Here is a 26,085-nt window from a genome sequence, read left to right as displayed (position 1 = left end):
CCCAGGATTTTCCTTTTCCCCCCCCAGAGGAGCCGTGCCCGTCCAGCAGAACCCCGGGGAGCGGGGAGGGGTGCAGGGGACCCCGGGAAGCGCTTCCCTCCCTTCCCAGGGCAGATCCCACCCAAATCCTGGATCACAAGGGATGGCCGAGCTGCTTTCCCCTTGGAATTGCAAAAAGAAGGAAAATTCGTGGACCTCAGCCGAGGCCAGAGGAGGAGGAGGCTGGGTGGGGGTGGGAGCGGGCCCAGGGTGGGCACAGGGTGGGCACAGGGTGGGTTTGGGCACCCTCCATCCCCGCCGCTGGCAGCTCTGGAAGGAAATTCCCATTTTAATCATCTGGGCCAAGGCCAGCGGAGGGGGAAGGGCAGTGCCCAGCTCCTCTGCACAGGGTTGAAGCAAATCCACTTTGGAGCTCAGCTTTGAGCTGGCACAAATCCCCCAAAGCCCCGGCGCTCCCGCGGGCGCCGCGCTCCATTTCACGCCCTAATCCCCGCCCGTGTGCTTGTCCCTGGCATTATCGGGCACTTCTGCCTCGCCTCCATCCCCCGGTGCCCCCCCAGGGCCCGCGGGCACCGCTCTGGCCTCGGTTTTTGTGGGTCAGCCTCGTCCGGACCTTCCCTGGGGAAGGAAAAGTGCCCTGGAGCTCATCCCATGAGGATTTAAAGCTCCTGAGCTGAGCCTGGGGATTCTGGAGCTCATCCCATGAGGATTTAAAGCTCCTGAGCTGAGTTTGGGGATTCTGGAGCTCATCCCATGAGGATTTAGAGGTGGAGAGCTCCTGAGCTGAGTTTGGGGATTCTGGAGCTCATCCCATGAGGATTTAGAGGTGGAGAGCTCCTGAGCTGAGTTTGGGGATTCTGGAGCTCATCCCTCGTGGATTTAAAGCTCCTGAACTCAGTTTTGGGATTCTGGAGCTGATCAAACCCCACATCCCCGGCTCCCCTGACCCCAGAGAATTCCCCATCCCACCCTCCTTCCCGGGGAATCCGGGGGCGTTGGGAGCACCCCAAACCTGCCCGATTTTGGGGCGCTGCCCCCGTTGGTGGCAGCTCCTCAGGGGCCCCGGGCAGGTACAGGGCAGGGCTGGGAAAGGGGCACCGAGGATCCTTAATCCCCTCGGGCTTCCCCGAGAGCAATTCCAGCCCAGTGACAGAGCCAGTGAGCGCAAATTGATGCACGTAATTAAAATCCCCGGGGGAGGGCCGGGGAGATGGGGGCGCAGGGAGGAGAAGCGCTGAGGAACCGAGGGAGGTGTCGGGACAGGGGCCTGGGCTGCTTTAATTAACGAAAGAAAGAGTCTAGGGATTTATTGGTGATAAATTCTTCTATTTCCCTCTCTTAGAGAATTTAAACCCCCACGGATTTCAAGCCTGAAGGACAAACAGAAGCAGCAGCTCTGAGCTGATGCGCGAAGCCAGGTTTGCTCCAGCCCTTCCCAGCACAAAACCTCGGGGTGCCCAAGGAAGGGGCTGCCGCAGCCGTGCTGGGATCCTTTAAAGCTCTCCCAGGAATCCCAGAGCTCCGGGATCCCGCGGAACTTCCAGGGGCAAGCGGGGAGTGGACCAGGCCTGGTTCTTCTCCCTCTTCTCCCCTCTTTCAAATCCCTTTTTTTCACCCTTTTAAGGCCCTTTCCCCTCCTGCGCAGCCCCTTTGGAGAGCTCCGGGTGGGTTTTTTGTGGGCTTTTCCTGGAGGCAGCGGTCTCCAGGGGAAATCAGGGAACACCCGGGGCTGGGGCCGTTCTCTGGTGCTGCTCTGAGCCCAGCCTGGAGCGGCGATTCCCGGGGGGATGCAGGAGCCGGCCCGGAGCGTCCCAGGAATTCCCAGCTGCGTTCCGGAGCCCGGGGAAAGGACGGGGCGGGTTTGCGTCCTCACCCCGAGGAGAGCCTGGCCAGCCCCGGGACCAGCCCCGGGATCAGCTCCTGCCCCTCCCTGAGGATCCGCCGCTCTCCAGAGGGACATCCCCTCCCCATCCCCCTCCCCGCGCTGGGCAGGGATGGGAAATTCGAGGAATGCTCAGATTTTCCTCATTAGCCCAAACTCCCGCTGGTCCCGGTTTAAAACAACCCGCGGGGGCTTCCCTTGATCGCTGATGGATGCGGGGCAGCCGCGGGGCAGGGCAGACACCGAGCCGGGAGCCTGCCCGGGGCCGGCACCGCTCACCGGGACCACCGGGCACCTCCCGGTCTGTGCCACCCCTCGGCTGCTCCTTCCCCTTCTCCCGGGGCTCTGGGAAGGGCAGGGGAGAGGCCGTGCAGAGACACGAGCACCCAAGGGATCAGCGAGGGCAGCGGGGCCTTGTTTGGGCACCCAGAGATCAGGGAGGGGATGGGATCTCGTTTGGGCACCCCGAGATCAGGGATGACACTGGGATTTTGTTTGGGCACCCAGAGATCAGGGAGGGGATGGGATCTCGTTTGGGCACCCCAAAGATCAGGGATGACACTGGGACCTCGCTTGCCACAGCTGATCCAGCCGAAGCCATGGCACCCCTCCATCCCAGACTGGTTTGGGCTGGAAGGGACCTCAAATCCTGCCCGGTGCCCAGGACCCGCTGTGCCCGGTGGGATCCGCTGTGCCAGATGAGATCCAGGATCGCTGTGCCCGGTGGGATCCGGGATCTGCTGTGCCCGGTGGGATCCAGGACCCGCTGTGCCCAGCAGGACCCGCTGTGCCCGGCAGGACCCGCTGTGCCCGGTGGGATCCAGGACCCGCTGTGCCCGGTGGGATCCAGGACCCGCTGTGCCCGGCAGGACCCGCTGTGCCCGGTGCCCAGGACCCGCTGTGCCCGGTGGGATCCGGGATCTGCTGTGCCCGGTGGGACCCGCTGTGCCCGGCGGGATCCAGGACCCGCTGTGCCCAGCAGGACCCGCTGTGCCCGGCGGGATCCAGGACCCGCTGTGCCCGGTGGGATCCAGGACCCGCTGTGCCCGGCGGGATCCAGGATCTGCTGTGCCCGGTGGGATCCAGGACCCGCTGTGCCCGGCAGGACCCGCTGTGCCCAGCAGGACCCGCTGTGCCCGGCGGGACCCGCTGTGCCCGGCGGGACCCGCTGTGCCCGGTGGGATCCGGGACCCGCTGTGCCCGGCGGGATCCAGGACCCGCTGTGCCCGGCGGGATCCAGGACCCGCTGTGCCCGGTGGGATCCAGGACCCGCTGTGCCCGGCAGGACCCGCTGTGCCCGGCGGGACCCGCTGCCCGTCGTGCGGGCTGTCGGGGCTGGGCTTTGGTTGTTGTTGGGCTGTTTCGGGGAAGGTCGCGGCTGTCCCGGGTTTTTCTCGGGGCGCGTTCCCGGGCTCTGCCGGGAAGCAGCCGGGGTTCCACGAGCGCCCCAGCCCTTCCGTTCCTTTCCGCGGATTCCCTTTGATGCTTTTGTTCGCCGGGGCTGCCTCACCCCTCCGGGGCTGCCCCGCTTTCATCTCCGAGCCCCCCGGCACCCCCGGCTCTGCCCCGGCCGCATCCGGCCACAGCATCCCCGCCCGGGGCCGGCACCGCCCGGCTCCCCCGGCTGCTCCGTCACCCCCATCTGCTGCAAAGCCAAATTGACCCCGCCAGGCCGCTGCCATCGCAGCCCGCCCGGCGAACGGAGCTTTCCCGGGGGGTCTCCGGGTGCTCGGGCCCGCGGGGACGGGACAAGGGCCACGCGGCGGCAGCGGCTGCACGGCAGAGCCGGGCCGGGCTCCGGGAGCCCCGGCAGAGCTCGGAGCCGAAACACGGCGGGTAATGGACGGGGAGGGGAGGCGGAGGGCTTCCAGCGCCGAGGGAGGGGAGGTGGAGAAGTTTCGGCACCGAAATTCCTTCTCATGGCAGTTCTGCAGCGCTGCGTGGCACAGCCCGGCACCAGAGTCCCCCAGTTTGCCCACAGAGATTTCCCATTCCCTTTCCCCCTTTCCCCATTTCCCCATTCCCCATTTCCCCATTCCCCATTTCCCCCTTTTCCCCTTTCCCCCTTTCCCCCTTTCCCCCTTTCCCCCTTTCCCCATTTCCCCATTCCCCCACTGTTTCCCCATTATTTCCCCCTTTCCCCCTTTCCCGTTTCCCATTCCCCATTTCCCATTCCCAGGAAATGGAGCTGGGCTCTCCATCCTCCCTGCGATCCATGGGATGAGGCCGCACCCGGGAGCAGCAGGAACGGGCTCAGCTCCTGGGAGCAGCCATGGCATGGGGCTGGGAAAAGCCTCCCTGGCAGCTTTTCCTGGCCGGTGTCTGCCCAGGGCATCCCGGGCACTTCCCAGCACCTCCAGAGCCGCGGGGCCACTGCTGGACAGGATCAGGGATGCTGCTGCTTTCCCAGGGCCTAGAGTTCCCAAATTTCAGCTCCACTTTTAATTTAAAGCCTGTGACCCGCAGTGGTTTGGAGCTGAAGAAGGTCTGGAAGAGGCAGAGGGGTTTTTTTTATCTTTTTGCAGAGCACAAACCGAGCTCCATTTCCTTCCTACTCATCTTTCAAACCTCCACGGGTTCTTCCCACCGAGCTTTGCTGCGAGTCTCCCTCTTCAATCCATCACAATTCCCGGGGTTTAACAATGGGATGAGAGACAGATCCAGGCAGGAAAACCCCGGGCCAGAACGTTCCGTGTCTCTGCAGCTGCAGCCGTGAGCGTGGGGGAGCAGAGTGGGTGGAAATTTCCCAGCACGAGCCACACGCTTCCAAAAAAGAAGAAAAAAAGGAAAAAAAAATTAAAATTCCCTGCTATAAAAACCAGTGGGGAAAGCACACAGGCTGGTGAGAGGAGCCGGGGACTCGGAGCAGCTCATTCCAGGGGATCCCAGCCAGCACCTGCACCTCGTTCATCTTCTTTTCTTGCCCTCTCGCAGCTCCTGGCTGGCTTTTAATGCACAGCCCGATTCCCCCCTTGGAAAGAGACATTTTCCAGGCCTCCCGAGTGCTTGGGAGCGCTGCTGGCCCTGTCTCCCGGCCAGATGAAGAGGCCAGGAGAAGGATTTGGGATCAGGGGTGTGATGAAAGTGTTTTCCCCGTCAGAACTTCCCTCAGGTTGTCCCAAGCACAGCCCGGGCCGCAGGGTTGGGATCCAAACCCAGATTTTCTGGAACTGCACCTTGGCACCGCTCAGCCCCGAGGCAGCTCTGGAGTCTGGGTCTGAAAATCAGGATTTTCTCCCACTTCCAGGATATTTTTATCCCTACGGCCTTCCCCCTGAGCTGGAGGAGGCAGTGGCGGCAGCGCTGGGACTCCTTGTCCAGGATCCCCTTCCTGGTGGGACCACGCTGGGATGCAGCTCAGGGCAGAGCTCCGGAAGCCCTCGGAGCCCAGGGGTGGCTTGTGCGGGGCTGGGAGGGCTGGATGGGGGATCATCCCGGCCCCCCGGGGGCAGAGTGTGCTCTGACATCCGCGGGGCTCAGCCCTTGTCCTTGTTCTCTCCTCTGCGCGGGAAGACAAATCACCGCCTTTAATCCCATTTTCCAGCTCCCACCGCAGAGGGGAACAGCCCCGCGTGAGGATGGGGCTCGGGGTGTCCCCCGATCCGGGTTTGGGGTCCCCTGAGCCTCGGGGTGTCCCCTGAGCCTGGGGTTTGCCCAGGTGGGGATGGTGGCAGTGCTGGGGGCACAGAGTGACCTCGGAGCGGGGAGGTGACCCAGCAGGAGCAGCCCGGGCTCCTCTGGCACCTCCTGGGCTGCTGGAAGGTGTCCCTGCCATGGGTGGCTTGAAGGTCCTTCCAGCCCAAACCACCGCATGGTTCCACGACACGGAGTGTGACGTGGATTTTGTGCCACCCGTGGGTGCTCCACCTGAATTTCAGCACCGACAGAGGCTCCAGCCCCCGGTGCCACCGCTGTCCCCGGGGCCGGGCTGGCCCTGTCCCACCCGGTTCCTGTCCCCGCTGCCCCCGCTGTCCCCGGGGCTGGGCTGGCTCCTACCCCCGGTGTCCCCGGTGCCACCGCTGTCCCCGGGCCGGGCTGGCCCTGTCCCACCCGGTTCCTGCCCCCGGTGCCACCGCTGTCCCCGGGGCTGGGCTGGCTCCAGCCCCCGGTGCTCCCGGTGCCACCGCTGTCCCCCGGGCCGGGCTGGCCCTGTCCCACCCGGTTCCTGTCCCCGGTGCCCCCGCTGTCCCCGGGACCGGGCTGGCCCCGTCCCGCCCGCAGCAGCCCCGGGAAGGCTCCGGGGCCGCGGGCCGTGGGGAGCAGCCGGGTCCCGCAGCCCCACGCGGTTCTGCCCGAGGCTGGAACGTGACCGGAGCCGCGGAGGGTGGGTGGGATGAGACGCGCACGACCCGCAGCCGGCAGAGGCGTGGGCAGCATCCTGGGGATGATTAATGCGGGGAGAGGCGGAGAGAGCCCGCCGGGAGCGAGGGAGGGAGCGAGGGCTGCGGAGACAGCGACGGTGACAGCGACGGTGACAGCGACGGTGACAGCGAGGACCTGCCCGTCAGTCACGGCCAGAATTCCCCCCTCGGGAGATAAATCGGGTTTGCCACCTGCTCCCACCTCTGCTGACTCAAACCATGGGATACCTGCGCTCCCACTCCCAGATTTTCCAGGCTTTGTTTATTGGAGGCTCGTCATTCACAGGAGAAAATGGAAAATCTCGTGTGCTGCCTCTCCCGGGGCAGCTGGCTCCCGGCCCCCAAAGCGCGCCAGGATCCAGCTGATCCCTAAAACCTCAGTGTGGGTCCAGCTGATCCCTGAAACCTCACTGTGGATCCAGCTGATCCCTGAAACCTCAGTGTGGGTCCAGCTGATCCCTGAAACCTCAGTGTGGATCCAGCTGATCCCTGAAACCTCAGTGTGGGTCCAGCTGATCCCTGAAACCTCACCGTGGGTCCAGCTGATCCCTAAAACCTCAGTGTGGGTCCAGCTGATCCCTAAAACCTCACTGTGGAGAGCTGGACCCTGGAGAATTCCCTGAGGATGAGGGTGGGGGCAGGAGTGGGATGAGCTCCGAGCAGCTCTGGGGCTGCTCCTGCAGGACCTGGCAGGACCTGGCAGCTGCAGGAAGGAATCACGAGCAATCAGCGTTCTGCCCTTCAGCCGGGAGCCGCTGCCGGAGCAGGAGCCTCCTGGGATCAGCGAGGAGCTCCCGCCGGGCTCCCGGGCACGTTCCCGGTGGGATCTGCAGCCGCCCCTCCCCAGCGCTGTTGGGAACGGAGGAGCCTCAGCGGCCCCGCCCGGCCCGGCTGAGCGGGAACCGGGGATTACCGGGGAAGGGCACAGCTCCTTCCCGGGGCTCTGTGGCCGGCCTGGGCCCTGCGGGGCTGCCCCGTCCCGGGGCCGTCCCGGGCCAATCCCGGAGCAGTCCCGGGGCCAATCCCGGATCAGTCCCGGGGCCAATCCCGGGGCCAATCCCGCGGCCGTCCCGGGCCAATCCCGGAGCAGTCCTGGAGCCATTCCAGGCCAATCCCGGAACAGTCCCGGGGCCATCCCGGATCAGTCCCGGGGCCATCCCGGATCAGTCCCGGGGCCAATCCCGGATCAGTCCCGGGGCCAATCCCGGAGCAATCCCGAATCAGTCCCGGGGCCAATCCCGGATCAGTCCCGGGGCCAATCCCGGAGCAATCCCGGAGCAATCCCGGGGCAGTCCCGGGGCCATCCCGGATCAGTCCCGGGGCCAATCCCGGGGCCAATCCCGGGGCCATTCCAGGCCAATCCCGGAGCAGTCCCGGGGCCATTCCAGGCCAATCCCGGAGCAGTCCCGGAGCAGCTCCGGCGGCGCGGCCGGGCTGCGAGTGCCCCCGCGCGGTGCCGGGGCTCGGGATGGGGATGGAGCCGGGATGGGGATGGAAATGGGATCAGGGATGGAAATGGGATCAGGGATGGAAATGGGATTAGGGATCGAGCCGGGAATGGGGACGCAGCCGGGAACGGGGATGGGGATGGATCCAGGAATGGGGATGCAGCCGGATTTGGTGCTGCAGTGATGGGAACCAGACCAAGAGGAGAAACCCCGGGAGGTGATGTGGGGCTGGAAGAAAGAGGCCTCAAGGGAAGTTTGGTTTGGATTTTAGGGAGAAAAGCTTTTCACTGCAAGGCTTTGGAGCTGCTCAGGGCAGCGGTGGAATCGCCACCCCTGGAAGTGTAAAAATCCTTCTGAATTTGGGGATGTGGTTCAGCGCTAGGGAATGTTTGGATTCGCTGGTCTTGGAGGTGTTTTCCAACCTTCCCTCCCCAGGTTGTTCCCAGCCCCTGGAACGAAGCCGAAACTTCCCGGAGGAGACTCCAGGAGCAGGAAAAGGAACAGGAGGAGCTGGAAATGCCCCGCTGCCCCTTCCCTGCCGGGCACAGCTCCGGGACGGGCAAATCCCGGGACGGGCAAATCCCGGGATGGGCAAATCCCGGAGTTCGCCTGCAGCCAGCAGGGAAAGGGGGAATTCTGCAGGCCCGGGCCGGCGGGAAGGGGCTGCGGTGCCTTCGGCCCCTCCCCGGATTGAACCTGATCCTCATTAGCCTGAAACCCATCGCAATTAAGCCAGGCTGGGCTCCTCCTTTGTCTTGCCTTTAATTGGACCCTTCCCGCTGCTAAATGGGCAGCCTGAGACCCTGAGAAAAGCCCGCTGGAGCTGGGAAGTGCAGGAATAACAGAATTCCCGGTAAATAAGAGGGATAATCAGGCTTTTCCTCTTTGTGGCTGTCCCCACCCCTTCCCTCTCCTCCGTGGGGTTTCATGGGCTCTGTCCTCATTCCCCATTCCCAGTTCCCCCATTCCCTGTCCCCAGTCCCAGTTCCCCCAGTCCCAGTTCCCCCATTCCCTGCTCCTTCTCCTTCCTCCCCTCACCACCTTTGTTCCAAGCTGGGAAAGACGAGCCCAGCCTGGAATTTCCTCCCTTAAAGGAGAATATTTGGGAATTCTCGGCTCTATCCCGTCCTCTGCTCTGAATTTCCCTCCTCCACCCTCTCGTGTTCTGCAGTTTTAAATTTCGGATTTATCCACCTCATTTCCTTCCCACGTGCTCTTCAACTCCGTTTTTTTCCCCAAAAATCCCATCCCGCCTCCCGAGCCCCTTCCAGGAGCCCCTCGGTGGCCACCACGAGCTGGCTTTGGGCTAGCAAAACTTCCCAGTCTCGGTGGGGAAATATGTGAAGGAACTGGGCGCCCGTGCATCCATTAATTGGCTCTCACGCACAAATTAATTAGCCGACATGAATAAATTAATTTTGCGCCCATGCATACATTAATTGGGTGCCCATGCACGAAATAGTTGCGGGCTCATGCGTGCTGCCATTGGGCATTCATGCATAAATTAATTGACGTCATTAGGCGCTCATGCATACATTAATTGGGCGGTCATGCATAAATTAATCGGGCGACCACGCATAAATTAATTGGGCGCCCAGGTGTGATGGCGAGGTGGCCCTAACGAGCTCACACAAGCGCGGCCTAACTGAGCGATCAAACATGAATTAATTGCGCGGGGCTCATCAGGTGCTGTGCCTGTGCTAATTGGGCCTGGTGCATTAATTAGCGGGGTGGAGCTTTGGGGGCACGGAGGGGTTTGGATCCCGCTGGGAATGGCCCAGTTTGGGCACTGGGAGCTGTGGGGTCCCCCGGGCAGGGTGGGTTTGGGAACCCCCGAATGCATTGGTGCCCCCAAATTCCCATTCTGGGGTCAGAGGGGATTTGGCAGCTCCAGCAGGGACCCCCGAGAATTCCTGAGCTGTCCGTGCTGGGGAGGGCAGGGCCCGGCTGGGAATTTGGGAATTGGGGAATCTGCTGCCTTCACCCATCCCTAATTCTCATTTCAGGACGCATCCACAGCCTCTGGAGCCTCCCGCGTTTTCAGGAACCTGGGAAAAAAAAAGCCAAACCCACCCGGGCCTTCAAACCAACTCAGTGGCACTTGGGGGGGAAAAAAGCTCAGTAAATCACACTTAATTAACATTTAATTAATTCCCCCCCTTTCCCCTCCCTTTCCCCCCCTTTCCTCCCCCTTTTCCCCCCCCTTCTCCCCCTTTCCCCCCTTTTTTCTTTTTTTTTTCTTTTTTACCCTCTATTCCCCCTTTTTCCCTATTTTTATTTTTTTTTTTTAATTTTCTTTCCCCCCACCCCCCCTTTTTGTTTTTTTTGGTTATTGAAGAAATGAATTTTAAAAACGGGCATCACTTTTCCCTTCTGCTGGGGATGAAACCCCTCGCCATTCAGAGCAGGAACCAGAGGGGGTTTTATTTTATTTTTTTTTACGATTCCCGCTCGGAAAGGCCCTGCCTCCGCGTGAGCCCCGGGCGCTGAATGAGGAACCTCCCAATTAAAAAGTTCCCCTTGCCGCCGCCTGATGAGCGCTCGCTCCGCGGCCGGGCCCTCAGCGGGCACCGCGGATCTCCCCAAAATTCGTGCACCTTCCTCGGGGGCCTTTTCCCTCCGCTGGAGCACAAACCTCGAACACGGCCGCTCCCGCGGCTCCTTGGGGCCGGCGGGGACAGCGGCCACCGGGCCACCACCGGGGACAGCGGCCACCGGGCCACCACCGGGCCACCATGGGCCACCACCGGGGGCACCACCGGGGCACCACCGGGGCATCACCAGGGCCACCACGGGGCCACCATTGGAGCCATCATCGGGGCACCACCGGGGCCACCATTGGAACCACCATGGGCCACCACCGGGGCACCACCGGGGCGCAGCAGCCGGCCCTGCTTGGATTATCCAGGAATTCCATGGAAAAACGCGGGGATGGAGCTCTGAGCCGTGCCACAGTGAAACGCTGGGCTCGGGGACGCTTCTGGTGGCACTTTGGTGGCACTTTGGTGGCACTTTGGTGGCCCCAGGGAAAACAGAGCCGCCCCTTCCCCTCCCACCCGCCACGGAGGGGATCGAGCTGGGGACAAAAACAGCCCCGGGACGCTGGAGGGCCCGGCTGACAGCTCTGATTGTCGCGGCCTCATTAAGCATGCTAATTAGCGGCTGGCGGGGGTGGGCTCTGCATGATTTATTGGGGATTCAGCCCAGGAAAGGCGGATGAAAAGCGGGAGAAGGGAGTGCGGGAACGCCGCGGGAATTCTGCGGGAACGCCGCGGGAATTCTGCGGGAACGCCGCGGGAATTCTGCGGGAACGCCGCGGGAACGCCGCGGGAATTCTGCGGGAATTCTGCGGGAATGCCGCGGGAACGCTGCGGGAATGCGGCGTGCGGGGGCAGGAGCTGCTCCGGCCTCTGCCGCGCCCACGGGACTCGTCCCGGGGATCCCGGTGGGACAGGAGGCAGCTGAGGGTGCTCGGGGGTTGTTCCCATCCTGGAGGAGAAATTCAGGTTATTCCCATCCCAAGAGGGAAATCCAGGGGTTGTTCCCATCCTGGAGGAGAAATCCAGGGGTTATTCCCATCCTAGGAGGGAAAGCCAGGGGTTCTAGCCCTGGTTTGCAGCCTCAGACTGGGCTGGATGGGAATAACTCCACGATTCCCAGCCCTAGGTAGGATCAGCCCCTGGATTTCTGCTCCAGGCTGGGAACAACCCTGGATGGACACATTCCATCCCTGGCAGGGTCCGAGGCGGGCTCGGAGCAGCCGGGGGTGGTGGCAGCGTCGTGGCTCCTGTGCAATTCCTGCTCCTGTGCAATTCCTGCCCCGTGTGCTCCTGTACAATTCCTGCCCCGTGTTCTCCTGTGCAATTCCTGCCCCGTGTTCTCCTGTGCAATTCCTGCCCCGTGTGCTCCTGTGCAGTTCCTGCTCCTGTGCAATTCCTGCCCCGTGTGCTCCTGTGCAGTTCCTGCTCCATGTGCTCTGCAGATGCCTGCGGCACGTGGAGGGGAAGATTCCAAAGGCAAGGGACCCAAATGAAGGCATAAATAAATCCAATTTAACGCCCCTGTTGAAAAAGCTCAGGGCGAGATTCCCTTCCTCTGGCTGATCCTAACCCCCACTCCGTGATCCTGCGGTTATCCCGTGGACCTGCCGGAGCAGGGATGTCCTCCCTCGCCCCTCCTGCAGCTCGGGGATGGGGAGGGAGATGCCCGGCCGTGCCCAAATTCCCTGCTCACATCCCTGCCTGGTGGCAGGAGCCGAGTGCCACCCGGGTGTCCCCACGCTGTCCCCACCCGCCTTCCTGGGGACCCTCTGCTGCCCCACAGCTTCTTCCCCTCCCAGTTTTCCTGCGCTTTTCATGGATCTGCAGCGCGGTTTCCATCCACCAGAGGCCACTTTCCTCTCGCGTTTGCTGCTGCGGCGCCGGGGAAAGGCTGGGAAGAGGAACCTGGCGCAGGATGTTCCTCCCAGTCCGTGTGGATGTTCCTCCCAGTCCGTGTGGATGTTCCTCCCAGTCCTTGTGGGTGTTCCTCCCAGTCCGTGTGGATGTTCCTCCCAGTCCGTGTGGATGTTCCTCCCAGTCCTTGTGGGTGTTCCTCCCAGTCCGTGTGGATGTTTCCCCCAGTTTGTGAATTTTTGGGATTTCCCGCCCAGCTCCTTCCCAACTTTTCCTCACTTCTCGCCAAGAAGGGAGGAATTGGTGTGAAACTTCTCTGGAGTTTTTCCTTGGGGTCGTATCTCCTGAAATAATTCCTTTGGCATTGCAGGGCGCCAGGCGGGAGCAGAGGAGTCTGGAGGTTTGCATCCCACTGCTGGTGTCAGCAAATCCAGCGTGTCCTGCCGTGGGAAAGCTCAGCTGGAATTCCAGAGTGGTCTGGATGGGCTGGAAAGGACCTTCAATCCCATCCCACCCCAGCCCCTGCCGTGGAAATCCTCAGCTGGGAATTCCAGAGTGGTCTGGGTTGGAAAGGACCTTCAATCCCAGCCCAGCCCAGCCCCTGCCGTGGGCAGGACCTTCCCCTCCACCCTTCCAGGAGGATTTGGGTCCGTGTCCCTCAGGCTGGGCCTGCGGAGCGCCTGGAGCAGAGCCCAGAGCCGCTGCAGTCCCTGCCGAGCTCTCCCGTTCCATGAATCCCGCTGTGCCCTGCTGGAATGACCCCGGCAAGGAGGGCAGAGACCCCTCCAGGTGTGCCCGGGGACAGGAGGGACCCGAAATCACAGCGGGAAAAGCCTGGGGGGGACAGGAAATTCCCTCTGGGCAGGAGCAGAACTGCCCTGGGCAGGGCCCGGGCCCTGAGAGGGGTGGGGATGGTCCAGAGGGATGGTCCAGAGGGATGAGAATGTTCCAGAGGGATTGGGATTTTCCTGAGGGGTGGGGATGTTCCAGAGGGATTGGGATGTTCCAGAGGGATGAGGATGTTCCAGAGGGGTGGGGATGTCCCAGAGCCACCTGGGCACCCTCCTGTGCCCTGGGATGGCCCTGCCGAGATGGGCTCTGGGGTTCCTCCCGGAATTCTGTGAATCCTGCAGGGGAGCAGAGGGAGGCTGGGCCTGCCTCACCCTCCTGATTCCTTTTCCTCTCCTCGGCCTGTGCCAGCACCTCCGTTACTCATCCCGACTCCCCAATTTCCCGCTGCACTGCGGGCTCCATCCTTTTCCCAGGGACTGGCAGCAACAGCCACTCTTGTCCTGGCTGCTCCCCGCTTCTGGAGCTCTGTGGGATTTCGTGGCGCTCAGCCCTGCTGTGCCAGGGGCTCCAGCCAGCCCTTCCATTAAATCTGGCTCAGCCGCTGCTGATCTGTAATTGAACCTTCTCTGCTCCTGCTCATCCCGCCCTGGCGGCTCCAGGGCCGCGGGAAGGGAAAGGATGGAGGTGGCACTGGCTGAGCCCCACCCTCACTGGGGTGAGGAATCGGGTGGGAACGATTTGCCCCGGGGGGATGGATGGAGACGTTTTCTCCTGGAGGTAGCACAGGGAAATCCACTTAGGTTGGCATTTCTGGGAGGAAAAATGGGAATTTCTGGGAGGAAAAATGGATATCAGGAGCCAGGGCTTGCTGAAGGAGGAGAGTGATGAGGGAACTGAAGGGGAAAGCCCTGAGGAAAATAGGATCAGGTGTCAGTTCCTGGCGGCACTGAACAGGTTTCCCAAAAATGCTGCTCCTGGATGCCAGGAAGTGCCCCAGGCCAGGCTGGAGCACCTGGGACATGGGAGGTGTCCCTGGAAAGGCAGGGCTGCAATGGGGTGATCCTGAGGGTCTCTCACACCCCAAACCATTCCCTGATTCCATGAAAACGAGGGAGGGGGTTTCACCTGCAGAGAGCTCTGCCCTCTCTGCTCTGGGGCCTCTTCCCTCGGATCCCTCTGGCACGTCAGGCTTGATCCCTTCTGATCCCAAATCCGGGCCCAGCACTGGGGTTGGCCCATCCTGAAACATCCCCGTGGCTCTGGCAGAACTCCGGGAGCAGGGGAAGGGGCAGAGGTGCTGCTCCCACCCCCCTCCCCAGCTCCTGCTCCATGCTGGACCACCCAAACTGGGAGAAAACCAGTGCAGGAAGGACCAGCCCAGCTTTAAAGTGGTTTTTTGCTGGGGTGGAGCAGGATGTCAGAGGGAGGTGAGGGTTTCTGTGCAGGGCCCAGCCTGGTTTGGCCACGTTTGCTGTAAAAAGCAGAAATGTAATGGATATTTGTGCCCTGCCAGCCTTTCCCAGGCTGAGCCCCTTGCCATGGAGAGTCCCGGGGCGCTCCTGCTTTCCAGCAGGGTTTGTTACGAGGCCAGCAGGGACAGGGAGCTGCTGGCAGCCAACCCTGCCCGACTGGACGGGGAGCAACCCTGGGCAAGGCTCTGGTCCCAGGCTGGGCTTTGATTTGAGCTGGGCCTGGGCAGATTTCTTTCCCTTTCATCAGAGCCTCGGCATTCCAACCTCTGCCCCTTCCGTTTGGGAGCATTCTCCTTCGGGAATGGGATGGGGTCGCTCCCAGGCCCCAGAGCTCTGCAGGACAGGATCCTGCTCCCCACCGCAGACCGGTTTGGGGTGCAAGGGGCTTTGAAGATCCCCCCATTCCCACGGGCAGGGACACCCCCCAGCACCCCAGGGTGCTCTTGGACACTCCCAGGGATGGGGCAGCCTCAGTTTACCCAGGAAATCTCTTCCAGGCCTCCCCACCCTCACCGAAAGCTCCCTCAGCTCCCTCATCCCCAGGGACGGGGGCGAAGCAGCCAGGATCCTTCCGTGGAGCGGGAGCCGAGCTCCTGCGGCCCCGGAGCCTCCCTGCTGCCCACATCCCCTCCCGTGCCACCCTGCCCGGCTGCCCAGCCCCGCCGTGCCAGCGGTGCCCCTGCGGCCGCCCGGGCGGGCTGAGGAGCTGCCCCGCTGCCAGCCCGCCTCTCCAGCCGGGATTATGTGTCTGGACAAGCCCTCGGCAGCTGTTCCCCAGCTCTTGCCTAACAAAGAGCACTTTCATGGCTCCAGGAAAGGAGCAGGAGCGGGCTGGCAGCCGAGCCAGGGGCGGAGGGGCTCAGCAATCCCCTGGGCGGGGGTGTGGGCACTCAGGGTGGCAGGGGCAGGCTCTGTGCCCCTGGCACTGCCCTCCCTGCCTGCCCCAGAACGTCCCCAAGCTTTCCTGGGCGCTGCACCAGCCCCGCTTTTGCCGTAAGGCCGAGCCCAGCCAGCCTGGGGCTGGGCAATCCGGGTTTCCCGGGTGGGCTCGGCTTTTCCCCTCTCCCCGCTGCTTGTGCCCCTTTTCCCAGCTGGAACAGCCCGGCAGGGGAGGAGAAGAGCCGGTCTGAGTCAGAGCAGCCCTAATGGATGAGGCTGCGGCTCGGGAGAGCACTTTGGATAATTGGGAGGCTGCGCCAGGATGCGCTGCCCGGGCGGCTCCCGAGGCTCCTTGGCTCCTCTCCCGCTCCCTGCAGCAAACTCGGGGCCTCGGTGGCACCGGGCCCTTCCCCAGGTGGCTGCAGCTCAGCTGAGGGTTGGGGAGGTTTGGGGACCTGGCAGAGGTGAGGGAGCTCCCCGTGGCTTCCCTCCTCTTCCACAGCCCAGCAAAGGATCGGAGAATCCTGGAATGGGTCGGGCTGGAAGGGACCTGTAAAGGTTCAGTCCCACCACCCTGCACTGAGATTTCCCCCGGATTTTTCCCTTCCTCTCTTGCCACCTTTTCAAATTCGGCTTTGGGTTTTTAAAATTGGGATTCAGTGCTTTGCAGGGGATCCAAGAGGCAGATCCAGGGAAAGGAGCAGGCTGCTCTCCATCTGTCCATCCATCCATCCATGGAGCCATTCATGGATCCCTCCATCCATTCATGGAGCCATTCATGGATCACTCCATCCCCCCCATCCATCCATCCATCCCTGGATCCATCCCTCCCTGGATCCCTCCCTGGATCCCTCCCTGGATCCCTCCCTGGATCCCTCCATCCCCTCACTGGCGATCCCTCGGCTCTCCCGAGCCTGTCCCACCGGGGAAGGGAATTCCCGGGCAGGGAATTCCTGCCCAGACCCCTCTCCCTCCCTGGCCAGCAGCCGCAGAGCCCCCTCAGCTCCCTTTCCCTGCTCCCCCTCTCCCTGCGGGCCGGAGCCGAGCCCGGGGAGGATTCCCGGGGAATTTTGGGTTTCCGCCTCCCCGGCCCAGCCTCCCCGGCGTTTTCCCGTTCCAGAGCGGCCGGTGCCGCGGGCAGGAAGGGGTTAAAGGCGCTGCCCGCTCCCTGTGTGCGCGGAATGCCGAATGCAGAGCCCAGCTCTGGGCTGATCCATCCCGGCAGGATGAAATATTCCCTGGTCATTCCCTGTGTGTGACTCACAAGCTGATTCCAGAGGGAAGAAATCTTTTCAGCCCTCACTCTCAATGTCTTTTTTATTCTTCTCCCCCACCCCCCTGCGACCCTTTTCTCCCTCTCTCTCTCTTTTTTTTTATATTTTTCTTTTGCCCACGCAGCAGCTGCAGGAAGGGTTTGGGATAAAATTCCACACAAAAGCCTTCATCTCCTGGAGAGCTGGGCCAATAAATCCTGCTCGGAGGAAGAAACGGGGTCGGGGGAGTGTGAAACCACATTTGGGAGGGCTGGGTCCCTCTGTGCCCAGCCCTGGGCATTCCAGTCCTTCTGGGACAGGCTCCAGCAGCTTCCCAGGGGTTGCCAAGGGCCCTCGGAGGGACGGGGAAAACCTCGGCTCCTTCAATCCTCCAAAAAAAAACCAACAAAAAAAGAGGGAGAAAGGGAAAAGCTGGATCCCTGCATGCTCTGAATCTTAATCTTTCCTCTTTCAGGCCATTCTGCTCCCCAGCACAATCCGTGTTTTCCATCAGGGAGCTCCTGGAAGCTTTGTGGGATTGGGCAGTGCCGGCCCTGGGCACCCCGGGACCCCCGGGATCCCCCCGGAGCGTCACTGCTGGGAGCTGGCACTGCCCCGGCTGCGGGATTTCCCTGATTCCCGTGGCTTTAAAGGTCATGGCAGAAGGAAATCAGTGGGATTTGCCAGGAGGAGCTGTGGATTGACCCCTGGAATCATCCAAGGAGCAACCTGGGATAGTGGAAGGTGTCCCTGGAATGGAGGGGGAGGGATGGGATCAGCTTTTGGGTCCCTTCCCACCCGAACCATTCCAGGACTCCCCATTTCTCTCGGACAGGGCCGGGTTCTCGGCTCCTTGTGATAAATTTGAGCCAAATTTGACGTTCCAGAGATGGTGACAGCCCCCAAATGTCCTTGGCATGGCGTGGCCAGCTGGGAAATCCAAACCCAAACAGCTGGGAACACACTGGCACAGACCAGGGGATTCTGGAATTTAAAGCAGGAAAGGGTTTTGGTGTTTTACCCCAGATATTCCTCATCTCTGCACCCACGGCTCCCACACTGAATCCTGGGAATTCTGTGCTGGGATGAGAGCAGCGACTGGGGATGTCCAGGTCCATCTGGAAAAAATTCCCAATGTCCCTCACACGGAAAATGGGCTCAGAAATTCTCTGGAATTTAAAGCAGGAAAGGTTTTTGGTGTTTGACTCCAAATATTCCTCATCTCTGCACCCATGGCTCCCACACTGAATCCTGGGAATTCTGTGGGATGGGAGAAGTGATGTCCAAATTCCTGGACAAAATTCCCTGTGCCCCTTACACTGAGCGCAGGAATCCCTCCGGCATTTAAACCAGTGTTTCATTCCAAATATTCCTCAGCCGCACTGGTGCATCCGTGATTCCCAGCCCAAATCCCGCTCCGTTTCCCGAGGCTCTCCCCATCCCCGAGCCGGCAGAGCCGCGTTTCCCCTTGCTGGGAATGCAGAAACGCTGCGGCTGCACTTTCCCTGCCCAGCTAATCCCATTTGTCTCCTGGCTGCTCCCAAAATGCCTTTTAAGGATTCCCAGCAATGCAGCAGAGAAATCCATTTGCAGGCACGAGGCAGCCGGGAGGGGAATTTTGATTTCCCGGTTATTAGCGGATGACAAGGTGAGGGACCGGGGGAAGATTGATCGCCCAGAGAAGCATTTTTTACTTTGCCCAATTAATCCTGGCTCGGCTGTAATCAATCCAGGGCCGGGAGGAATCGGGTGGGAACGCTTCCCTCTGCGGCTGCCTCGCGCGGGGGGATGGATGGAGACGTTTTCTCCTGGATGTGGCACAGGGAAATCCCCTCAGACTGGGATTTCTGCAAGGAAAAATGGATACCAGGAAAATCTCCTCAGACTGGGATTTCTGCAAGGAAAAATGGATACCAGGAAAATCTCCTCAGATTGGGATTTCTGCAAGGAAAAATGGATACCAGGAAAATCTCCTCAGATTGGGATTTCTGCAAGGAAAAATGGATACCAGGGGCCAGGGCTCTCTTTTTCCTGCAGGGAGAGCGGATTGAGGCCATCAATCCACATTAGGGAGGCCGCACAGAATTCCAGCAGGAGGAATTCCAGCAGGAGGAATTCCAGCAGGAGGAATTCCAGCAGGAGGAATTCCAGCAGGAGGAATTCCAGCAGCCCCCCAGGTGTTTTTGAGGATGGGCTTTGATCCTGGGGTTTGCCCTCAGGTTCACTCTGGGTTTTCCTTCTGCTTCTCTCCTTTTGCCCTGGGCCGGGTCAGGTCAAACCCTGCCAGAGGCTCAGGGCAGCTAAACCCGGCCCAGAAACACCTGAGGGGTGTGGGGGGCTCCGAGCCCCGGGATCTGGGGCTAAAAATTCCCAAAATCCGGGTGTGACCGCAGCCCTCGATCCCATTCCAGGCGGAATTCCTCCCAGGCTGTCACTAGAGCTGTTTTGGGGTTTTCTCTGCAGCCCAGGGGATTTGGGCCCATTCAGCACAATTCCCAGCTTTTCCTGCCTGGATCCCAGGCGCTGCAGGAGATCAGTGGGGATTTTTAACCCATTGTAACCCAGGTTTAACCCAGTTCAAGGCTGTCGGCCCAAGCCGGGGAGGAAAATGCTGAATTCTTTTTTTTTTTTTTTTTCTCCAGGATGTGAATTTAAAGCAGGAAAGGTTTTTGGTGTCCTACTCCAGATATTCCTCATCTCTGCATCCATGGCTCCCACATCAAATCCTGGGACAAGCCAGGGAATTGTGTGCTGGGATGAGAGGACATCCAATTCCACCTGGACAAAATTCCAGTGCCCTTTGCACTGAACACAGGAATTCCTCTGGAATTTGGGCAGGAAAACATCAAAATCTCAATTTTTTTCTTTTCTCTCCAGGATGTGACAGCTCCCTGTGAGTTCCTAGATTTCTTTTTTTTTTTTTTGGAAAAGCCAAAGTTTTCCTGTCCCCCCAGCACAGCAGAGGGACAGTGACCCCCCTTGGGTGCTGCAGTGGCCGAGGTGAAGCTGCTGTGGGGTGAAACCCCCAAATGTGGGGCTGCTCTCAAACCTTATCCCCATTCTAATTAACAGAATTACTAATTTGGGGCTCATTATCCCAGAGCATCCCAGGGGCAGCTTGTTCCAGCTGCTCCTGAGTGACATTTCCAACAGCACACAAAAGGAATTGGACAGTGGCAGGGAGCACCGGGAGGGATTAAACTTGAAAGAGAAATACAGCGGGGAAAAAAATCACATTAAACCATTTTGGAGCTTGTAGGGATGGAGCAGGGATGGGGACGCTGGAAATGAGGGATGGGGATGCTGGAAATCCGGGATGGGGATGCTGGAAATCTGGGATGGGGATGCTGGAAATCCGGGATGGGGATGCTGGAAATGAGGGATGGGGACGCTGGAAATGAGGGATGGGGATGCTGGAAATCCGGGATGGGGATGCTGGAAATCTGGGATGGGGATGCTGGAAATCCGGGATGGGGATGCTGGAAATCCGGGATGGGGATGCTGGAAATCTGGGATGGGGATGCTGGAAATCCAGGATGGGGATGCTGCTGTCACCTCTGGGGCTGGGTTTTCCTCACCAGGGCCTTTATTTGCTTTCCAGGCAAATATTTGGCTCCAAACCCTGAAGGGTTCCTGCCCTGACATGTGGGCAGTGCCAGGCCCTCCCTTCCCTCCCCCATTTAGCCCCCCCCCTCCAAAAAACCCCTTGGAATTCCCACCCAAAATCACGCAGAAGTGTGGGGAAGCAAACCCTGCCTAATTCCTCGCAGTTTTCCCCGATATTTTGATTTCCCAGCAGCAGACTGAGCCACAACCAAAGGCATTCCCAGAAGTTTTCCCGAGCCCCAGGTTCACAGGGAAGAGCCAGGACAAACCCCGGTGTTTTGTGTATTTTTGGGAGCTGCTGTTTATTTGTTTTGGGCGCTGATTTGCTAAGGAATTTGCCTTGGTTTTCCCACAGAAACATCCCAGGGTTTTTTTGCCTGTTTCTCCTTTTATCAGCTTGAGGCTCAGCAATTCCCTGTGGGAATGTGCTGCTACCTGCACACTGGCCCTGAAAAAGGTGATTTTCTTCTTCTCCTGCCTTTTGGAAATTCCTTGTCCTTCTGAATCCCATGAAAACCCCACAAGCAGATCGAGCTCCTCACCAAAAAAAAACCCTCAAGGCCAAAAAATTCCAGTCAAACCACACCAGATTGGGGGCAAAAACATCAAAAAACAAAAGCTGTGAAATCCATTTTTCTCCTCACATGCCAGCTCTCAAAGCAGATGGAGGGGTGGGGCTAAAAGGAGAAACAACTCAAACCCAGAAAATTGTCCAAATCCAGCAGAAATAATTCCTCTCCTCTCCTGCTCTCCGAGTTTCTGGAGCAGGGAGTCCCAGCTGGTTCCTTCGAGCTCAGCTTCTTCCTGGTGTTTCCACTCCAGCAGTGCTCGAGGAATACAATAAAAATTAATTATTAAAACAGCAGGATTCAAAAAAAAATCAGCTGCCAGGACGCTGAAATATTTTTAGCTGATTGCTGGAGATTATAAACACAGGGATGGAGTCATGGAGCTCCACTCTGAGGAGCTGTGGGGCCTGGGCCTGGATTTGAGGGATTGAGGCTTCCCAGTGCCCCTCAGCCAAAAATCCAGGGGTTTTTTAGGCAGGTTTTTTGGTAAGAAAGTGGGATGACGTGGATTTTCTCCAGGTCACTTCATCCTGGAACTTTTTGGGGGAATTTTTGAGTGGAAAGAGCTCTGGGATGTGAGGCCTGTGGGGCCTGGCCTTGGCTTTGAGGGATGGAGGCCTCCCAGTGCCCCTCAGCCAAAAGTCCATGGTTTTGGGGATGTTTTTGGTGAGAAAATGAGAATTTTCTTTGGGTCACTTCATCCTGCAATTTTTGGGGGGTTTTACAGTGCAGGAAAATCTGGCAGGTTTGGAATTTATTCCTTAAGAGGTTTCCTGCAGGCCTGAGTAGGCTCTGGGCCACTTTTTTGGGGGAAATGAAGCCTTTTTTGATAAAGATTTTCTCCCTGAGGTGATAAAACCCTGCCTGCTTTGGATCAGCACCTTCCCTCGGTGCTGAGCTGGGAAATTCAGATTTCCAAGGGAGAAATGGAAGTTTTGGGTGGAAACAGAACTGGGAGAAGCCACGGGGCTGCACTGTGGGAATGGCTGGGTTAAGACAGAAAATGTCCAAGGTGCTTTCCCTGCAAGCCCCACAGGATCTGGGATATTTCCAGGCAGATTTACGGGATCTCTGGCGCTCCATCCTCTTCAGGGACAAACTATGCAACACTCAGCAAGACTCATTTATTTCCACATATTAAATAAACGAGAGATGGGGTGGAAAAGGAGTGTGACACCCACAGGGGCAAGCAGCACGGAGCGCTCGGGATTTAGGGAACGAATGATTCGAGAATTTAGGGAAGGACAGGAGCACACAGGGCAGGATGCTGCCCTTGTTCTTCACCGGAGGACGTGGGGACACCTCGTGTGTCACATCCTGGGCTGGCAGGTGCTTCACCTTCACCCTGGGATCAGGAGCTGGGTCACACCAGGAGATTTTTTTAGGGCTATCAAGTGAAACAGAGGGGATATTTTTAGGGCCATCAAGTGAAACAGAGGGGATTTTTTTTAGGGCCATCAAGCCTCGTAAAGCGCCTCTGGGGGCTGATTTATGGAGGGCAGAAACAACATCCCTCCCCCGGTGCCACTTAACTTTTCATTTTCTCTGTGCCCTAATTGCTCGGGACAAGTGGGGAAATCGCCCTGCAGCCCCCCAGGGGAGCCGGGCCACGGGGAAAGGGTGGGATGAGATGATTTTAAAGTTCTTTTCTAATCATTCCATGGTTCCACGGGTGGCTCTGTCACGGGTCACAGCGATGTCCCCAGTGCGGGTCACCCCTGTGCCCAGGGATGGATCCGGGGGGTCCCTGCGGGGCAGAACCAGCCCTGCCTCAGTTTCCCCGTGGGGAAAACCTGGGAGCATCCTTGGGGTGGAACTGGAGGTGACAGGGAGGGAAATGCCGGGGTGTCAGCCCCCTTTGAGCACCTCGGGGCTGCGGGATGGAGGGGACAGGGCTGGGGACAGCTGCCATTCAGAATGGGGGGTGACAGGGAGGGACAAACCCTCCTTTGGGCACCTCGGGGATTCAGGATGGGGCAGGGGACACCCCGAGACAGGGCTGGGGACAGCTGCCACTCAGAGTGGGGGTGACAGGGAGGGACAAACCCTCCTTTGGGCACCTCGGGGGCTCAGGATGGGGCAGGGGACACCCCGGGACAGGGCTGGGGACAGCTGCCACTCAGGGGGTGACAGGGAGGGACAAACCCTCCTTTGGGCACTTCGGGGGTTCAGGATGGAGGGGACAGGGCTGGGGACAGCTGCCACTCAGGGGGTGACAGGGAGGGACAAACCCTCCTTTGGGCATCTCGGGGGCTCAGGATGGAGCGGGGGACACCCCGGGACAGGGCTGGGGACAGCTGCCACTCAGAGTGGGGGTGACAGGGAGGGACAAACCCTCCTTTGGGCACCTCGGGGGCTCAGGATGGAGGGGACAGGGCTGGGGACAGCTGCCACTCAGAGTGGGGGTGACAGGGAGGGACAAACCCTCCTTTGGGCATCTCGGGGGTTCAGGATGGAGCGGGGGACACCCCGGGACAGGGCTGGGGACAGCTGCCACTGCCGGCGAGGGGGTGGCGGGCCCGGCTGGGTCCCTACACCTTTAAAAGTCTCCTCACGTCGCGGCGCTGATTATCCATTAACCGCGGCTCCTTTCCCGGGGCGGCGTTCGCACCGAGCGCTGCCAGCAGGGCGGGCGGCCTCCCTGCCTGCCTGCCTGCCTCCCTCCCTGCTCTCCCCCTTCACCCCGCTCCCTCCTTATCAGAAATTCAGATTGCATGCAAATCTGCGCTCTTTCTTCCCGGGCAGCGAGCGCCGAGCGCTGCTCGCCGCCCTCCCGATCTCCTCCTCCTCCTCCTGGGATTTTCCTCCCTTCTCCCCTCCCCTCGCTCCCTCCCTCCCTCCCTCCCTGCTCTCTTTCTTTCCTCCTTTTCACCTCCTGGAACAAAAGTGGCTCTTTCGGCTGCGCCAGCGCTGCCGTAGGAGCGGGGCCGCTTTGTCTGCCGGGGTGAGCGGCGCCGAGCGGGCACCGGCACCGGCACCGGCACCGGCACCGGCGGCACCGGCATGGGCGCACGGCGGGCGGGCGCCGGCCGGGCACGGCTGCTGCTGGCGCTGGCACTGGCGCTGGCACTGGCACTGGCACTGCCGCCGGCCTGCGCCAGCTGCCCCGAGCGGGAGCTGGAGCGGCGGGAGGAGGAGGCCAACGTGGTGCTCACGGGCACGGTGGAGGAGATCATGAACGTGGACCCGGTGCACCACACCTACTCGTGCAAGGTAAAGCTGGCACCCGCCGCCCCCTCCCCGGGGGGATCGGGGCTTTTTGGGGGTGCGGGGAGGCTCCAGCTGCGGTGTGGCCGGCAGAGCGGGGGGAGGAATCTCCAGAGGTTGCTTTTTATGGGCATTTCCCTCCCGGGCTTTGGCGTGATGCGGAGCTGCCTCCCAACTTCGCTGCCGGGAAGGTGCTGGGAGCCTCCGCTGTTGACTTGAGCAGCATCTCGAGTTCCTGCGGCCCGGGCTATTGTTTAACCACCGACCTGGCCTCGGGCTCTGGGGGGTTTTTTTATCTCCCCCCGAAGCGGGAGAGACGCTGAAGTCCCGAGCAACCTGAAATCCCATCCGCCCGCTTGACAGAAAACGCGCCGGATGCCTTAACCCTTGCCGGGGCAGGAATCCCGCTTGCAAGGACACGCTCTTCCCTCGCCTTTTCCTCCTCTCCGCCTCCCCCTTTTCCTGCTAAAAATCCTGCTTGGTGCCGAGCAGCGCCGGGGGCGACGCTGGTTTTGGTGAAGTTTCTGGCGCATCCCCCCGGCCCCTGCCCGCTCCCAGCGCCCCCCGACCCATCTGCAGCTCGCAGCCCCCCCGGGCCCGTCTGTTCGCAGTGTCTGGCACATCCTGGGTGCTCCGCCGAGCATTAATGAGCCTGTGGGGCACGGATGGATGTGGCCACCTGAGGCCGGCGCGAGGTGGCCACGGGAGGTGGCCCAGTGGCGCTGGTGGCCAGGCAGAGGTGGCAGGGTGAGAAATAAATCGCTTTTCTCCCACTGCGGACTCCCAGCGAGGTGTCTGCCTGGCAGAAAATCATCCTGCAGCAGCAGGGCAGGACTCTGGGCAGGGAAAAGCTGGGGTGGGGGAAAAGCTGGGATGGGGGAAAAGCTGGGATGGGAGAACAGCTGGGATAGGAAAAGCAGCTCTGCCTTTGCAAGGTGCAGTCCAGCCCCAGCTGGAGCAGCCAGCAGTGGGATGGGGCTGCCCGGGGTGGCTTTCCGTGAAGCACAATCTGAATTCCTTACCCTGGGAAGGGAATCGCTTCCCGGCCTTTCCCTGAGCAGTGCCCAGGAGAGGTTTGTGCTGCTTGCTCTGGAGTTTGGGATTTTGCTCCTGCCTGTTCCTGAAAGGGCACAGAAAGGCCTGAGAGATCATTCCAGTTTTGGAGTCGTGTGAAAGTGAAAGCAGGAGAGCTTTCATCCCATCCCATCCCATGGCGGTATGGCAGCGCTGTGACATTCAGGAATTTTCACAGGACAGCGGCTCCCTGTCCCTTTCCCTGCCCATCAGCCCGTCCTGCGTCATTTGTGGTGTCTGCCGGGAAAAACGGCTTTGGGATGGGATTTGGGATGTCCCAAGGACCTGGGAGCAGATAAATCTCCCGTCACTGCAGTGACTTGGGGATATGCGGCTCTGCAGCAGCTCTTGGCTCATTGCCCTCCTCAGCTCTCCCAAAGTCTTGGAATGGGAATCGTGTGCATTTGCCATGCCTGCAGTTTATTTTGTTTTGTTGTGTTCTGTTTTTAACCTAAATTCCAGCAGCAGTTCGGGATTAAACCTGACCCCCGGCTCCTGCTGGCCTCGCACGGCCCCTGGGGGAGCTGGGAAGAAATCCAGGATCTTGTGCTGAGGAAATTCCTGCCCCAAATCCTTCTGTTCCTGCCCTGCTGCTCCCCAGACCCCGCCGTTATCTCCTGCCAGGCTCTGCCTTATCTGCAGAGGAGAGGCGATGTGGGGAGCTCCCACACCCAAAATCCCGAGTTTTGCTGGAGCTGGGTGGTCCGGGAGCAGCGGGCACGTGCGGATCCGAGAATTCCGTGCTCCGGGGCATTGTTCTTCCCAGCTCGGCTCCGAACCCTTCGATAGAGGCAGATAAGCAGCGGGAGAAATGTGAAGTTAATGTTAGATAAACACCCCGAAATAGCTGCCAGCCGTGCCTGTGCTGCCGGGCGAGCTGGGGGAAGGAGGAGCAGGCTGACGGAATTCCCGAAAAGTGGCTGCTGAGCCCTTTTTCCAAGGGGTTTGACATTCCCGAGTGCTTCTTCTGACTTCTGCACAAAGCTGCTGCTGCTGCTGGCATTGTCCCTTCCTGCTCTGGCCCCCTGAAGTGCCTTTTTCTGGGCCGTCCCGGTGTTTGGGAAGGCAGCTGCTGTTTGTAGGAGAAATCCAGGTTCTGCGGGTGTGGGAAAGGCTGTGCATCCTGGTCCGGACAATGGAGCACAGAT

At 60.4% G+C, this 26,085-nt stretch overlaps 1 long non-coding RNA gene across 1 annotated transcript; it reads right to left on the bottom strand.

Annotated features, from left to right (window-relative positions):
• Positions 1-21,758: 21,758 nt before the first annotated feature.
• LOC116184405 (uncharacterized) lies at positions 21,759-24,966 on the bottom strand. The gene is made up of 2 exons (XR_013341141.1): positions 24,886-24,966; positions 21,759-22,043 (listed from the first exon to the last, which is right to left on the bottom strand). It is a non-coding gene; the product is annotated as an uncharacterized LOC116184405 (long non-coding RNA).
• Positions 24,967-26,085: the final 1,119 nt, after the last annotated feature.

The sequence above is a fragment of the Lonchura striata genome, chromosome 24 (genome assembly GCF_046129695.1).
Source record: "Lonchura striata isolate bLonStr1 chromosome 24, bLonStr1.mat, whole genome shotgun sequence".
Classification (NCBI taxonomy): Eukaryota; Metazoa; Chordata; class Aves; order Passeriformes; family Estrildidae; genus Lonchura; species Lonchura striata.
The sequence above is the reverse complement of the archived record's forward strand: the minus strand, read 5'-3'. Positions and strand labels throughout refer to the sequence as shown.